Source organism: Humulus lupulus, chromosome 3 (assembly GCF_963169125.1).
Source record: "Humulus lupulus chromosome 3, drHumLupu1.1, whole genome shotgun sequence".
In the NCBI taxonomy this organism is placed as follows: Eukaryota; Viridiplantae; Streptophyta; class Magnoliopsida; order Rosales; family Cannabaceae; genus Humulus; species Humulus lupulus.
Window position 1 is genome coordinate 184943525 of NC_084795.1, and position 15388 is coordinate 184958912.

Genomic DNA, 15388 nt, shown 5'->3' on the forward strand with positions numbered 1-15388 from the left:
TATCATTGGACTGATGTGCATATGCTGCACAACCAAAAACTCTCAAATGTTTCAAGCTTGGGGCATTTCTATACCACATTTCATATGGAGTTTTCAAATCTATAGATCTATTAGGACTCCTATTTATCAAATAGCAAGCAGTAGCAAGTGCTTCTCCCCAATAAGATTTAGACAACCCTGAACTTACTAGCATACACCTAACCTTATTCAGTAGAGTACGATTCATCCTCTCGGCAACTCCATTCTGTTCTGGAGTACTAACTACTGTCCTATGTCTAGTGATACCATACTCATTGCACAATATGTCAAACTCATGATTTATAAATTCTAAACCATTATCGGTTCTAAGAGTCTTAATTTTAGAGTTTGTTTGATTTTCCACCTGATTTTTCCATACTTTAAATTTTTCTAGACATTCATCTTTAGTCCTAAGTAAATATACCCAAACACATCTAGAATAATCATCTACTATAGATAGAAAGTAATGTTTACCTGAGTGTGTTGGTATTTTGCTAAGCCCCCATAAATCCGAGTGAATGTACTCCAAGACTCCTTTGGTATTATGCTTTGCTACAGTGAATTTAATTTTATGCTGCTTTCCAAATACACATGCTTCACAGAAAGGTAATGCACAGGTCTTCAATTTGTCTATGCTTCCTTGTTTGTGAAGCTCTCTCAGCCCTTGCTCACTGATATGTCCCATCCGTTGGTGCCACAGATGCATCTCACTTTCCTGAGTCTTAATAGCAGATGCTTCAGCAATTGCTACAGTTTCCCCTTCCAGTACGTACAGTCCATTAACTTTCTTCCCTTTCATCACTACTAGAGAGCCACTAGTGATTTTCAAGATGCCATTTGTAGACTTGTAGCCATATCCTTCTTCTTCAAGAGCTCCCAAGGATATCAAATTCCTTCTCAATTCGGGTATGTGTCTCACATTGTTGAGCACTTTCACCTCTCCATTGAACTGTCGAATTGCCACCTTTCCTAGACCAATTACCCTGCAAGAAACATCATTCCCCATTAGTACTCTACCACCATCAGTTTCTTTATAATCAAAAAATGAATCCAAGTTAGGACACATATGGTAAGTGCATCCTGAATCAAGGATCCACTCTTTTATATCTGATTTCTCAGATATTGAGAAAAGTTCTCCTCCTGATGAGCAGTCATCTTTGGTTTCTGCCACAGCTGCAGAATCATTATGAGACTTCATTCCTTGCTGGTGTTTGTTTTCATTATGAAATTGATTGTAGATTGGTCTTCTCTGGTCCTGGTTTGATCTGGACCCTTGTTGATTTCTTAACAGATTGCAAAATCTCCTAATATGTCCAGTTTTCCCACAGTGATAACACTGTCTTGAGTCTTTCCCTCTTGACTTCGACCTTGAATGGTGTGATTGATTTCCTCTGGATGAGCCTCTCTTTAGATTTCTTCCTCGAACAAAGTAAGCCTCATCTTCCCTGGTTTCTTTCTCAAGTTGTAACTCGAACTCCTTCGACTTTAAAGCTCCAAGAACATCCTCCAAAGCAATCACATCTCTGCCATACTTTATTGCTGCTTTGACTTCTTGATAGGCAATTGGTAATGATCTGAGCAAGATAATTGCTTGACTTTCTTCATCTACCTTATGTTCAATATTAGCCAAACCAACAATAATCTCATTAAATTTATCAATATTTTCATCTAAAGAGATAGAGGAGTTCATTCTAAAACCATATAATCTTTCAAGAAGATTTATTTTGTTCGAAATGGATGGCTTCAGGTACAATTGTTCCAGCTTGTCCCAAAGACCCTTTGCAGTCTTTTCTGAAGTTAATTTCCTTCTTACTCCAGTGGAAAGATACATGATGATCGTGTAATAAGCCATCTCCTTCATTTCAGCGATTTCTTCTGGTTTCTTCTCTGCCAAAAGCTTTTGATCTCTGAGCACTTTAGCCATCTTTTGATGCACTAAGATACCTTTTAAACTCTCTCTCCATAAGGAAAAATCATTGGTGCCATCGAATTTCTCCAGTTCAAACTTTGCCATTGTTGACATACTTTCTTGATTCTGTTCTTGAACAAATCTTTATGCGGAAGCTTTGAATCTTGATCTCTCCTCTTGATCGTGGAACCTGGCTCTGATATTGTTGGAAATGAGGATAAATTTCCCAGTTCAAGAACCTCAGATGAATCTCGGAAAATCAGAGATGAATCTAAGAACACAAATCAGTAAGACTAATTATCAAACAATTAGAAAACGAAAAATATGAAAGCATAAATCAACACAAGTATATATACTGGTTCAGAACAAGATCAATGTGATCTTGAACCTAATCCAGTTTTAGGAACCACTATCTCTTCTTTATTCAATCAATGAAATGAGTACAAGACTTCAATGGAGCTTCTTGGAACAATCTTGGATCAAACTCTCTAAACACTCAATCTCACAGGTGTTTTCCTCTCAATCCCTGAGCAAGCACTTTCCCAACAGTTGTGCTTCTCAATACAGTTCCCCAAACCCAGCTCTCACAACCTTTCTCAATACTCAATCTTGATTTCCACACTTGAGCTCTCTCGTCTAATCTGGCTTTTCTGTTGTTTCATCTGTGTAGTGCTCTTCACTGTGTTCTCTCTCTCTACGTTTTTCTCTCTCTGTTTTTTGTTGTGTCTTGTAACAAGTGAAACCCACAAGTCCTTTTATAGACCAAGGACTAAAAGCTAATGAGGTTTGTTATGATTGTTGAGAACCAAACAACTCATTAACAGAATTAGTTGGGATTTGGAGAAACTATTCCCACATCTTCACATCAGCTATTGTTTGTCTCTCCCGATCTATCATTCATCACTCGCCATTCTCTTCTCTTTTTCCCTTCATTCTTTCTTTCTCGCCAGATTTTGGATTTTGTCAACTTGATTTTGCTAAGCTGCCAATCAGATCATTAGTAAGTTTATTTTCGAGTTTAATTTGGTACATTTAGATACAATTTAGTTTCTTGCAACTAAGCTGTAAGATGTAAAAGTGGCCCGGCAAACCCATGTTTTCATGCCTCCTAATAATTTCAGTTGTTTCGGCCGGAACTAGTCCATAGGGGTGAACATTTACCTCGAAAAATCCAAAAAATTTGCAAACCCGAGCCGACTAACCCGAATTTTTGCAAAACCTGTCAAATTCGAGTGAAATTCGATCCGAACCAAACATGGTTCGAGTTGGGTTCAGATTTTGAAATTAAGGGCACACAGGTTCAGGTGACCCGAACCCAAACATAATTAAAAAAAAAAAAATTTAAAAATTACCAAGACCCAATTTATAAAAAATCAACATTTACAAACTAACAACAAAGTTAAAAAAAAACATGTGAAAAGTAAAAAAAATTTCAAAAAGTGTCAAACAAATGGTATTTTTGAAATTTTTTTACCAAGACCCATTTTTGGACCAATCCCACTCGAAACCCAACCAAACCCAACCCGACCAAAATCGAAACCCGAAATCACCCCGAAACTCAAAAATTTTGGACCGGATTCGGTACCACTTACCTCCACCCGAAACCCACAAAACCTGAACCCGATGCACCTGAAACCCGAAAACCCGACCCGTGTGCACCCCTAGTCCATATTTTAATTCCAACATGACATATGTCTTGTCGTGTTTTGTGCCTACCAATTTTCCTTAGGAATTTTTTCATAATTATGGTTTTTATACTGAAATGTTGCGGGGAAAAACTTTTCTCAAATTTTATGGGAATACTTTGAATAAAAACACGAAATTTATGGGAATTAAATGACAGATAAAAATAAATAAACAAACCTTATATAACCAAAATTCGTTCAGAAAACAAATGGCAGATTCGACCAACACTGGGACAATGGCAGACGATTCAATGACGTTGTCGTCTCAGCTCGCCCAGATGACCACGAACGACGGAGTTTCCAGCTATGAAGATTTGATAGCTGAGTTCTTCGACCGATTTCTGATTCGATCCATTATGTCCAATCTGATGGCTGATCCAGACTCGTATGGGAACGTGTACGAATAGGCGGGTGGGACAAGACTGGTCGAAAGGCGAACAAGGACGCATTTTCCTTCTTGGAGCTCAACGATGGGTCTTGCCCCGGGAATCTACAGGTTATTATGGAGGCGGACAAGGCCGACCTTGGCCAGCTCGTGTCAACTAACACATGTGTGTCTGTGGATGGCATTCTAAAACTTCCCCTCGTTGGGACCAAGCATAAAGTGGAGCTCCGGGTCGAGAAGGTAGTTCACGTGGGTCCAGTTGACCCGGCCAAGTACCCATTGCCCAAGACAAGGCTCACGCTTGAGTTTTTGAGGGATTTTGTTCATCTTCGTCCCAGGGTCAATACAATAATACATTTTGTTATTTAGCTTAATTTTGATTAATCAATTTCGAATGTGTTGACGCGGTTCTTCGGCAACAGGTAATTAAGAGAAGAAGAGAAAGGGATTAGTGCTGAATATAGAACCGTCGCAGATACAGAATCTTAGAGAATGAACTAGGTGACTCCAGACACGTTTTTAAGTGGTTCGAAGGTTAAAATCCCTCTACTCCACTAGTCAATATTATTGATATATTCTGGGTATTTGGTTACAAAGCCTATATCTCTTCATATACTATTTTTCCCAACCCCTATCAACTCCCAGGTTCTCCATATTTATAGGAGAAGGCACCTGGAGGTTGGTCAGGAGGTCATCCCATGACCTTATTATATGTCATATCAACTCTGTGACATTCATGATTAATTCCTAAACCTGACACATAAGTATGGTCAAATTGATAGGTAAGGAGATAATGGGCCGCACGACCCAACCCAGCCGTGGATATCTGAACACGCACGTTCCTGCTGCGTGTCCGAGAAGTCAGAGAGATATTGGACATGTGATGTCAGATATATGCACGTTTATCTTGCGTGTGTTGACTCTTCAGAGGGTCAGAGCTCTAGACACAGCTCGTGCCACGAGCTGCTCCCTTGACTCGACCTTCGGCCTTTGGATCCCTTCACCCAGTCCTGGGCAACCTTGGCGAGTCCTCAGGGATTGCTCGAGCTAACAAGGTATGACCTTGAAATGGGAGCTCCGGTTTTGGGGATGTTAATGGGCTAATCGTGATTAGTCCGTAGCTCGGCCTGCTAATCAGCCCGTGGGAAAACCAGGGCGTACAGAATGAAACAAACAACAATTGTTATTGGTTTACGAAAGAAAGAATATTTTAAGGAAAATGGACGAAATAGGTTGTAGAATTCAATGAAAGTAATTATTCTGCAATGTGTTTCAAATGAAAGTTTTAATTTTTGGTACATATTTTTAGATTTTTGCAGTTGCCCGTGTCAAAAATGCCCTTGCATATGCCACCGAGACATTTTTTCAAAAGCATAGTTTTCTTTATGTGCACACACCAATCATCACCACAATGTTGGTGAAATGTTTCAGTGACAACTTTGATTAATGAAGCTAAAAAGCTAGAGAAGGAGCTCATTAAGATTCCTCCCCCATTGTGTCTAACTTAGAAGTTGCCTAGCTTGTTGTCAAGGAGAAATGAGATATTGTTTAGTATGCAAATTTTATTTATTTATTTTTGCTGTAGGAATGCAGTTTTTAGTTAGTTATTATATTATTTCATCATCATTTTTCTCATATTCCCTCCTAGTATTTTCATTTAATTACCTCTTTAGAGATTGAGTTATGTAGGGGTTGAATTGAGGAAAAATGTTGATTTGGTTGTTGTGTTTATAGAAACATGGTATTGTTGTAATTCTTCTTGTCCTTTCAAAACCATCATATACATCAGCGTATCACAACTTCTTTGTACAAAGCTATGGACATAACATATCTGCCTTGTACTTTTAAGCATGCTTTGCCTCTTAGCAATAGCTTCTTTTACTTATGTTATTTGTCCTTACTCTTTGGCCTTGTTTATTCTTTCCTTTGTATTCCCTTTATCTTGTGTTCAAGATTGTTTCGTATATTATAATGGTTATGGAAAATTTAAAATAAGGTACGTGTGTAAGAAAATCTATGTTGTCAATGCACCTTTGTCGATCTGAAATATAACACTGCTAAGTAAGACCCTATAGTCTTCCTATATGAGTAGGATGATGTGAACTGAGCAGAGGCATATGTGAGATTTCTTTGCCAGTGGTTAGTTGACAATTGCTATGATGATATGGAGTTTATGGCTGACAATTTTGATAAAGGTTGCATCAATCGATTAAAAATGGTTGCTTCAACCCCCTTTGAACAAATAACATATACGAAAGCAGATCTTGTAGAGGAGGCTGTGAAGAATGGCAAGCAGTTTGAGAATAAGGTAGTGTTGACGACCTTTTTCGCTATCAACCTTAAAACGAAATATTAAAGAAATAATTAACAAGAGCACAAAAGGTTTTACATGGTTCAGGCTATAAAAGAGCCCTAGTCCACGAGTCTCTAGTATTAAGAGGATTGGAAGCTTGTTGATGCAAGCTCCAATCGTGTATTCTCAAGCAGCGTTTAGATTGCTCTGAGTATAAGATATTTTTATCTCTAAAGAGTCGAACCCTTTACAATGAGACTCCCAGCCCCTATTTATAAAGGTTGGGGTCATTAATACTAATCGTCTATAATTAATACACACTCTTCCTGATATTAGGGAATTTATACCACTTCAATGCATTGGACTGCATTGAATAGAGATCACGACTCATACGAGATTCACGAGACCCACTGCAGAAAGGTACCTACTTTATGAGAAACATGCCCCATGTAACGACCCAAATTCAGTGTTTAGGCTTAAGGGCCTGGGGAAGTGTGCCTGGAGGGCATGATGGGATTTTGTGTGTGACTTTAATGAGCTTAATGAATGATTACGATTTATTGCACGTTATGTGATTAGTTGATTAATTGAGATGCACGACTATGTGAATTAGTATGCATGTAGACCTGATTGTCTTAGAATGAGCATGATTGTAATCTGGCCATGTTTGGGCATATCTGTGATAATTGTACTATGTGAATGGTGCCATGTGAGTGTGATGTTTTTATCAGGATGCACGCATCGAGACGGTCCTAGTGAGCCATTTAGTCTAAAAGTCACAACGGGATGTTGTACCCGGCTCGGGTAAAGCCTAGGGGTACTTTGGGAATCTTATAAGTTGAGTTGAGAATGAGTGGTTGGTTATTGGTAATTGGGTAACCTGGGTAACCGTTTGTAACTGCTGTGGGTAACAAGTTTTAAGATGGAAAGTGGTAGAATTGAAATGAAAGTGTAAAGACTTAAGTGCCCTTGAAGGTTTAGCTAAGGAGGGATTATTAGGAAGGGGTAAATTGGTCTTTTGGCAAGGCAAATAGGCAAGTTTCAGCTGGGTATATGGGGTATACGGTTTGGGCATTGGCTCATTTAGTGTCTTGATAAAAATTAGAAGAGAAGGAAAAGAAGAGGAGAGAAAGGCTAGGGCAAGCAAGAAGAAGAAGAAGAAGAGAAGGAGAAGTGGGAGTCTAGGAGGAGATCAAGGACTTTGTGTGGATTCTTCATTGAGGTAAGGGTTTTATACATATTTAAGTTTGGATTTTGTTTTGAATTAAGGAATTTAAATGCCTAAGCTAAGCATGGTTGAGTTTTGGGTTAGTTGCTGAAATTTGAAATCAAAGGAGTGGATCTTGAGTGTGTTGATGTTTAGATTTGATTCTAGTGTTTATGGGGTGTTAGATTGTTCATATGAGGTTTGGATTTGACTTTTGGGGTTTAGGTATTGGTTTGGGGTGTTTTGGAGAGGTTAAAACTCGGGAAGAATGCAGGAAAAACCCAGAAAATCTGGGTTCGCGATGGAGCGCCGCGGCCCTGTTCTTGGGCGCCGCGGCGCGAGGAGGCTTCAGGATGGGGGCATGGGCTCTAGGCGCCGCGGCCCTTGAGGGGTGTGCCGTGGCCCTAGGCAATTTTGGCAGCCCAAAAGTTGAGTTTTTGGGGCTTTTGCCCGGGGACTCGGGGGATGGTTCCGATACTTTGCTTTATGGATTTAGAGGTCCCGGGAGTGCGGGATTGGTCCCGAGAAGTGGTTCTAGGCTTGGTTGGTATTGAAAGTGTTTTATGTGTGTTGTGACTAGGATTTCGGAGGGGCTCGTGCTTGTGGACCGTGCTCGTGATTGTGGTGCATCGGAAAGCACGGAATACAGGTAAGAAAACCGTAACACCCGAGATTAGGGCATGGCCCCACTGTGTGATTGTAGGGCATGGCCCCGGATTGTATTACGTGCAAATGCTTAACCTTAAATGAACCGTGATGTGTGTGAATGTTTATTTTGAATGTACTATATGTGTGATTATGATGAAATGAACGGCAAGGGCCGAGTACGGCGTAGGCCGGGGCGGCCGTGGGGCCGAAAGTAACACACAGCACATGGGATGCTTATATTCAGGGTGGGACCCAAGGGATACATGAGTTATCCTCACGGTGAGAACCGAAACTCCAGGCTTTGGTAAGGCCTTGGGGGCGGCATGGCCGTACTTGTTTATTATGATGGTTTTTCCTATGTGTCAGTGAATTATGCCAGCTATTTGATTTGCATATGTTATGTGCTATTTGGGTTTTCTTGCTGGGCTTTGGCTCACGGGTGCTCCTGTGGCAGGTAAAAGCAAGGAGTCAGTCAACCGGCCATGAGTATGGAGAGCGTGGGGGCGGCGCGTACATGTTCGGCTTGCCCGACTGCTTTGGTTGGGGGCATTTTGTATATGGCTGTATTTAACCATTCTTTTGATAGCTGATCAAGTGTAAATCTATTTTTGAGTTGTAAACATTTTGTAAACCTTATTTTGGGATCCCAGATGTTTTATATTTAACGTTTTCAATGAAGTTGACCATTTTAAAAGAATACAGCCTTAAACTCTGGTTTAATTACACTTTTGGTTTTAGAAACCACTTTGAGTCAATTAAATGCACAATTTCTGTTTTAAACTCACTTAGTAACGGCTCTAAGGTGGTAGGGAGTTACACCCCAGGTACCATCAGGGCATGCTGCCCATATTTCCGTGTCAGACGGCGTAGTGGGAGTGTGAATTTTCGAGTCGTACACTCGACAACAGTGGACGAATCACCAAAAAGGTTGGCAGGCGATCCTCTAACGCTGCAAACATGTACTGGTTGGCACATGGCTAGTCCTGAGGACAAGATCCTTGGCCTAGAGGACAATGGCTTGCAAAGAGCTCGAGGACTGTTAACTAGTCCTCGGGCATTCCTCAGATTGAGTCATCTGTGCCATGTCTTTATCCGAGGGACGTGGCCTTCTTTCGAGATATTCACCCTCCGAGGATTGACCTCGGGGGGTGGCCTCACTTGAATATATCTGCGTCCGGCTACTAGCATGTGGGACATGGCCTTACCACACCGATTTCTGATCACCACGTGTCCCTTGGTGAAATCACGGACAACATTTGCCCCCCAAATCTTTACTCATGCTCGGACAGTGGAGACTTAAAACTGGGGAGAAATCAAGCAATCCTTGCTTGGACTTCTTCTGACGTCACTACGAGATTTCTTACCACTTGTTGAGCCCCTATGGTTGGGCCCATCAATATGTTCCATTAATGAAGGGTCATGTCCACGGCCCAAAGCGTCTTTTTCGTACCTTAGGTGTCCTTTCAGCCTGTACTCGAGGGTTTCCTTTTCCAATGTTCACGATCCGCACCTTTTGGGATCCTGGCCCTTGGATTGCTCTCGATTACCTATATCCTAGGTGATCCATCGGTTGGGGTGAACTTACTTTATCCCCAAGCATTGGGCATACAAAAGATCGAGAACCAACTTTCCACACTACTCAAGCTCATTTCGAATTTCCTGTGCTTTCTACTCTCTAACTTCTCTCGGCTTCCCAACATTTCCCTGTTTTGCATCCTTTTTTAATTTCTCTGTCACCTTAGACGATTGGTGTGAATCTTCATACTTCTGGGTAAATGGCAAGCATTTTTTCAGAGCTCATACTCGATTCAGCACCATCCGACGCTACATTTTGAGTAAGTATCTTTAAACTATGACTTTTTTTGTGCATGTTTGAGAATTTAGGATGCATGCTTAGGAGTTGTTTTTCAAGCCTTTTAGAGGCTGTTTTTGCCTTATTTGTAGTCGAAAATGGCCTAATTTCCTCATTTAGATGTTATGAAGTGTTTTCGGGCTTTTCTCGTCATTATGGGCCTTCAACCGAAATCTGGAAAATTTCCAGATTCCGGTGATGTTCATCTTCTTCGATGGTTTTCATCTTTTCCATTGGTGTCTTCGACGCCAGGCGCCTGGCTCTGAGGACACCCTAATATCATTAGTTTTCTTTCCTTATCTTTTTCCTCGAGCAATAGTCTTAGGGGTTCTTGTTTTGGGCTAACTTCCTTCGGGTCAGAACGCTAACTGCTTGGTGTTTGTTTTAGATGTCTGAAGAGCTCTATCAACACCATCAACAAGGCTTTTACATGTTTGACACCGAGAATGGGAGGCAAGTGGCTGGTAGCAGCCAAGCTCTTGTTGTACGAGAGAGCTTGGAGCCGGCAATGGTGAGGCCTCGCAGAGCTGGCCTCTCGGAAGAAGAGGCCAACGTTGGTCTGACACCATCGAACACCCCATATCCTGCCATAGGATTCGAGGCAGAAGACATTCCAAGCAAGCTACGGCACAGGGGTGCCTTGGCTAAAATACTCAACAACTACGGGGTAGATGACAGTGAAATACTAGTACGCTTAGCTCGAGAGGATGAGAGGGCACATGAAAGTATTCACGGGCTCAGGCCCTGGAGTGCTTCACATCTCCAAGCGGGTGCAACCCTGCCACTACACCTATACTATGTCGACTTCCTTAAGTTCATCAGCATAGCTCCATTCCAACTGTCATTGAACGGATATCGGGTACTGACAGGGCTCTACATTCTGTACAAAATGCAGAATTGGCCCACTCCATCCCTTGCTGAAATACTATATATCTATAGTTTTCTGCAATGCTCAAAGAAGGTGGAAAAAGGGGGATATTACACCCTGATGAAGCACACAAGTCCATGGAAAGGCTATAAAGCCCCGTGCAGCAATGTGAACCATATTCAGGCTTACAAAGACCAATTCTTTTGGGCAGATGGCTTCCCAACGAGATCCAATCCCACTCTACTTCTGGACTTCACCACCCTAGGTAAGTATTGCTCTTGCATAAGTGTATTTAGCTCGCGACTTATCTCTTTTCATGTCTTAATCAGGTTTGTATCACCACACTCCTTTCATTGACTCCTTTGACAAAAGGCTTCAGGTGATAGGCTCCCTCCACAACGAGGAACTAGAACTCCCCCTCCTCATTACCGATGCCCGTCTTAGACAGTATGGGCTACTACAGGTGGGGCAGAGCATAAATCTGGTAGTCTTAACACAATTTCAGGATTCGAAGAAATCTCGAATTGAGGCGAGGCTACATACGGAGTACATGGCGGCCAAGGCACAGCATCAATACCAGCAGCGTCTTCGCAAGGAGCATGCGAAGAACGTCCTTGCTATCAAGGCAGTCACGGAGGCGAGGGAAGATGAAGAGCTCAAGGCAGAGCTCGAGGCGGGGATCAAATCGTCTTCCATGCCTCAAGGTAAATCTCTGATCATTCTTCATTACGCTAGGCGTGTAGGGGAGGGAACTAGTCCCCACCATTCGTCCTTTTCTCCCTCCCTTCTTGAGTGTGGCCAAGTTTTGAAGCGTTGTTGGTCTGAGGAGGAGTATCAAGATTACTAGGACCTCATTGACGCGTTTCTATGAAACTCAAAGAGAAAGAGGCACCCCCAAGGCCTCGTGCCTCTTGATGAGATGACGGCCATACATGCCTCCTGGTTTTGTCAATACAAGACAAATCTAACACAGGAGATGGGTTGACTTATACACGAATTCGCTCATTTTGTCCTCCACTCCGAGGAGCCTGATCGTGGTGGGACTCTCGAGGATTTTTATACTTGGGTCTTATTTTTTTCTATTGTGGTTTCTTTCTTTTCTGGGACTAACCAATTTGTTTCCTTTGTGTAGAAAATATGGGCCTCTCTGACCTGGTTTAGACGAAACAGAAGAGGGTGCGAGCCTTCTGAGATAGATGCCTTAACAGCTCAAATAGTAGCACCTACATTTGCATCAACTGCTCAAGCGTCCTCTACGGCTGTACCACCAGTTTCTGCCCCGAGCACAGCTGCTGCCGATGAGGTCATTGACCTGAAGGCCTCCTCCCCTTAGGATGAGGGCTTCTCTGAGAAGGGTAACGAAGTCCCTTCCTAGTCCTCCCGAGCCAGGGTACCTCAGTTGGTCATCTTCCCGGAGCATTTTGAAGGAGATGAATCAGAGCTGCACAGGGAGGTCGTCGAGTACTACAATGCCTGCGTCGGGGAGGGCAATGGAGATAACTGAATCCTAGCCGACTATCTACATGAGTATTGGCCAAAGGAAGCCCTTGCTCCTCCTTTCCGTGAAGAGCTGGAACCTCTCCTCATGGGGAGAATAGGAGATAGGGCCCTTCCACTCGGCACAGAGCTCCTGCAGGGACTAACAGTGTCCCTATGCGAAATGCCCGCTAGCACTTTTGCCCGATGCGACAGCGACAACGAAATCGTACTGGTCGCCACTAGTCATCACTCTTCCTTGAGGGTAAGTCTTCTAACTTTTGCCAAAGTTCAGTGTATTTCTGTTTCTTCGACTGACTTGGTATTCTGATTTTATAGACTGGGACCCTCACTCAACGACTCGAGGACCTTGTGCTTACGCGGTCTCTTGAGCTGAAGAAAACTCAAGAGGAGTTGGCTCAGGCCCAAACAGAACTTGTCCAACTTCAGGAGACTGTAGTCCCCCTGGGGAACACTCCCAGGTCCAAAAAGAAGTGGAGGACACGAGGGCCCGCGTCCTTGAGGTGGAGGGCCTACTGGCCACCGAGCGGTCAAAGTTGTCTACTTTGGAGGAAACATCCTCTAAGTTACTAGAGGATGCCGCAGGGCACACCCAGTCCATGGAAGAGGAGTTGTCCAAGGTCCGCGAAGAGCTCCGGTTAAGTGGGGTCGAGTCTCTAGCCTGTGCCAATGAGCTAGAGAAAGTCGGGAGAATCATCGAAGAACTATCCAAAGATCTCGATGTGATGGCGAGGCCATGCTCTTCGTTGCATGGTAGAGCAACAGAGACATGGATCTCTCGTTCACAGAGGATCCCAACATGAGGACAAAGTTCAAGGCACGTCTCGAGGCAGACACTGCCCAGGCAGCTCAGAAGAAAGATGCCTTGGCAGCGGGTCGCGTTCCCGAAGCTGATCTGGTGATCGAGCTGGTGGTAGAGGTGTCCCCAAGCAAAGGGCCCCAGTAACTGTTAATATTTCTCTTTTTTTCTTTCTTTTTAAACTGAGTAGGCATGCGTGCCATAGCTTATTGGGGTATAGACACACAACGCTCGAGCCCCCGAGCATAGTTGTAACTATTTTTCCATTTAAAATCTATGCAGCTTGCACTACTTTTAGACTCATTTGATTCTTTTAGTTCGTTGTAATATTGCATTCACGAGAACCAGAACCCTAGGTACTGTTTTATTTTGTTTGGTTCTATAAATTCAACGTAACCTAATTGCCACGAGAATAAGTACTCAAACCATTTTAAACGCTTGGTTCTATAAATTCAACGTAGTCGGCTGCCACGAGAACAAGAACTCAAACCATTTTAAACACTTAGTTCTATAGATTCAACGTAGCATGACTGCCACGAGAACAAAAAATCAAACAATTTTAAACACCTGGTTCTATAAATTCAACGTAGCATGACTGCCACGAGAACAAGAACTCAAATCGTTTTAAATACTTGATTTCAGCGTTTATTGTCTCTTGTAGGCTCGTAGTCCTAGAAGTAACTTTAACGCAAAATTTAGCATTGGTTTAACACAACTCCGCGTTCTTAAGTCCCTACGATTCTTGCTCCCCAAGTGTATATCTCGGAGCTTCTGTTCGGCTTTTAGGATCATCTCACGACTCCTCGGGCTCGATGTCCTCGGGAGGTGATGCTAATGAGGTGTTCGAGTACAAATGACTCAGACGTCTGTTCCCATCTCGAAGATTAGGATTTGGTTATTACTCCTCAGGCGTGCGCTGTCATCGAGAGGTAACCTAAATCTCTAAGTAACCTAATCGCCACGAGAATAAGTACTCAAACCATTCTAAATGCTTGGTTCTATAAATTTAACATAGTCGGACTGCCACGAGAACAAGAACTCAAACCATTTTAAACACTTGGTTCTATAGATTTAGTGTAGCATGACTGCCACGAGAACAAAATCTCAAACAATTTTAAACACCCAGTTCTATAAATTCAACGTAGCATGACTGCCACGAGAACAAGAACTCAAACCGTTTTAAATACTTGATTCAGCGTTTATTGTCTCTTGTAGGCTCGTAGTCCTAGAAGTAACTTTAACGCAAAATTTAGCATTGGTTTAACACAACTCTGCGTTCTTAAGTCCCTACGATTCTTGCTCCCCAAGTGTATATCTCAGAGCTTCCGTTCGCCTTTTAGGATTGTCTCACGACTCCTCAGGCTCGATGTCCTCGGGAGGTGATGCTAATGAGGTGTTCGAGTACAAATGACTCAGAAGTCTGTTCCCATCTCAAAGATTAGGATTTGGTTATTACTCCTCGGGCGTGCGCTGTCATTGAGAGGTAGCCTAAATCTCTAAGTTCGCGTTACTGGACTTTTTACACTGGGATTTCTCTAGGTTTTCTAGCTATGGGATCCCGCGACACTAGGGGTGCTTCACTCGTCGACTAGCCAAGCTCCCCATGTCATGGGTTTCCTGATGCTATAATATTCGAGGCATTCAAGGGACTTGGGCATAAACTCCTCGAGCGCAATGTCCACGGGAGGCATCCCAAGTCTGCCCCGGGACCAAGTACGGGATACTCGGTCTTTTGTTTGTATCTCTAGATCAAGAGACTTGGTCAGAGCTCCTTGGGCTCGGTGTCCACGAGAGGTGACAAAATTCTATTCTCATGCTACTAAGATTATCTAACTCCTAGGTGATAAGCCCTATTCTGCCTGGAACAAGCTTAGTCTTCTAGGCTAGACTCGACTAGTTTCCTAGGTTTTTCTATTCTCGGGGTGGCGACACTAGGCTTACTCCACTTGACAAGCTTAGTTTCTTATAAACAGAATAAGGCAATAAATTCACACTAGCACCCAAATCAAGTAAAGTTTTGTTAATAAAATGATCACCAATAATGCATGAAATTGTGGGACACCCAGGATCTTTATATTTAACAAGACTCTTATATTGAATAATGGAACTAGCTTGTTCAGTTAAAAACACATTTTTAGGAACATTAGTGTTTCTTTTAACAGTACAAAGATTCTTTAAAAATTTAGAGTAGGCAGGAATTTGTTTAATGGCATCTAAGAAAGGGATA

The 15388-nt window shown here is 42.5% G+C and overlaps 1 pseudogene; it reads left to right on the plus strand.

Annotated features, from left to right (window-relative positions):
* The first annotated feature begins 3848 nt into the window (after positions 1-3848).
* The window catches only part of LOC133825263 (asparagine--tRNA ligase, cytoplasmic 1-like), a 44629-nt pseudogene continuing 33089 nt past the window's right edge, over positions 3849-15388 (plus strand).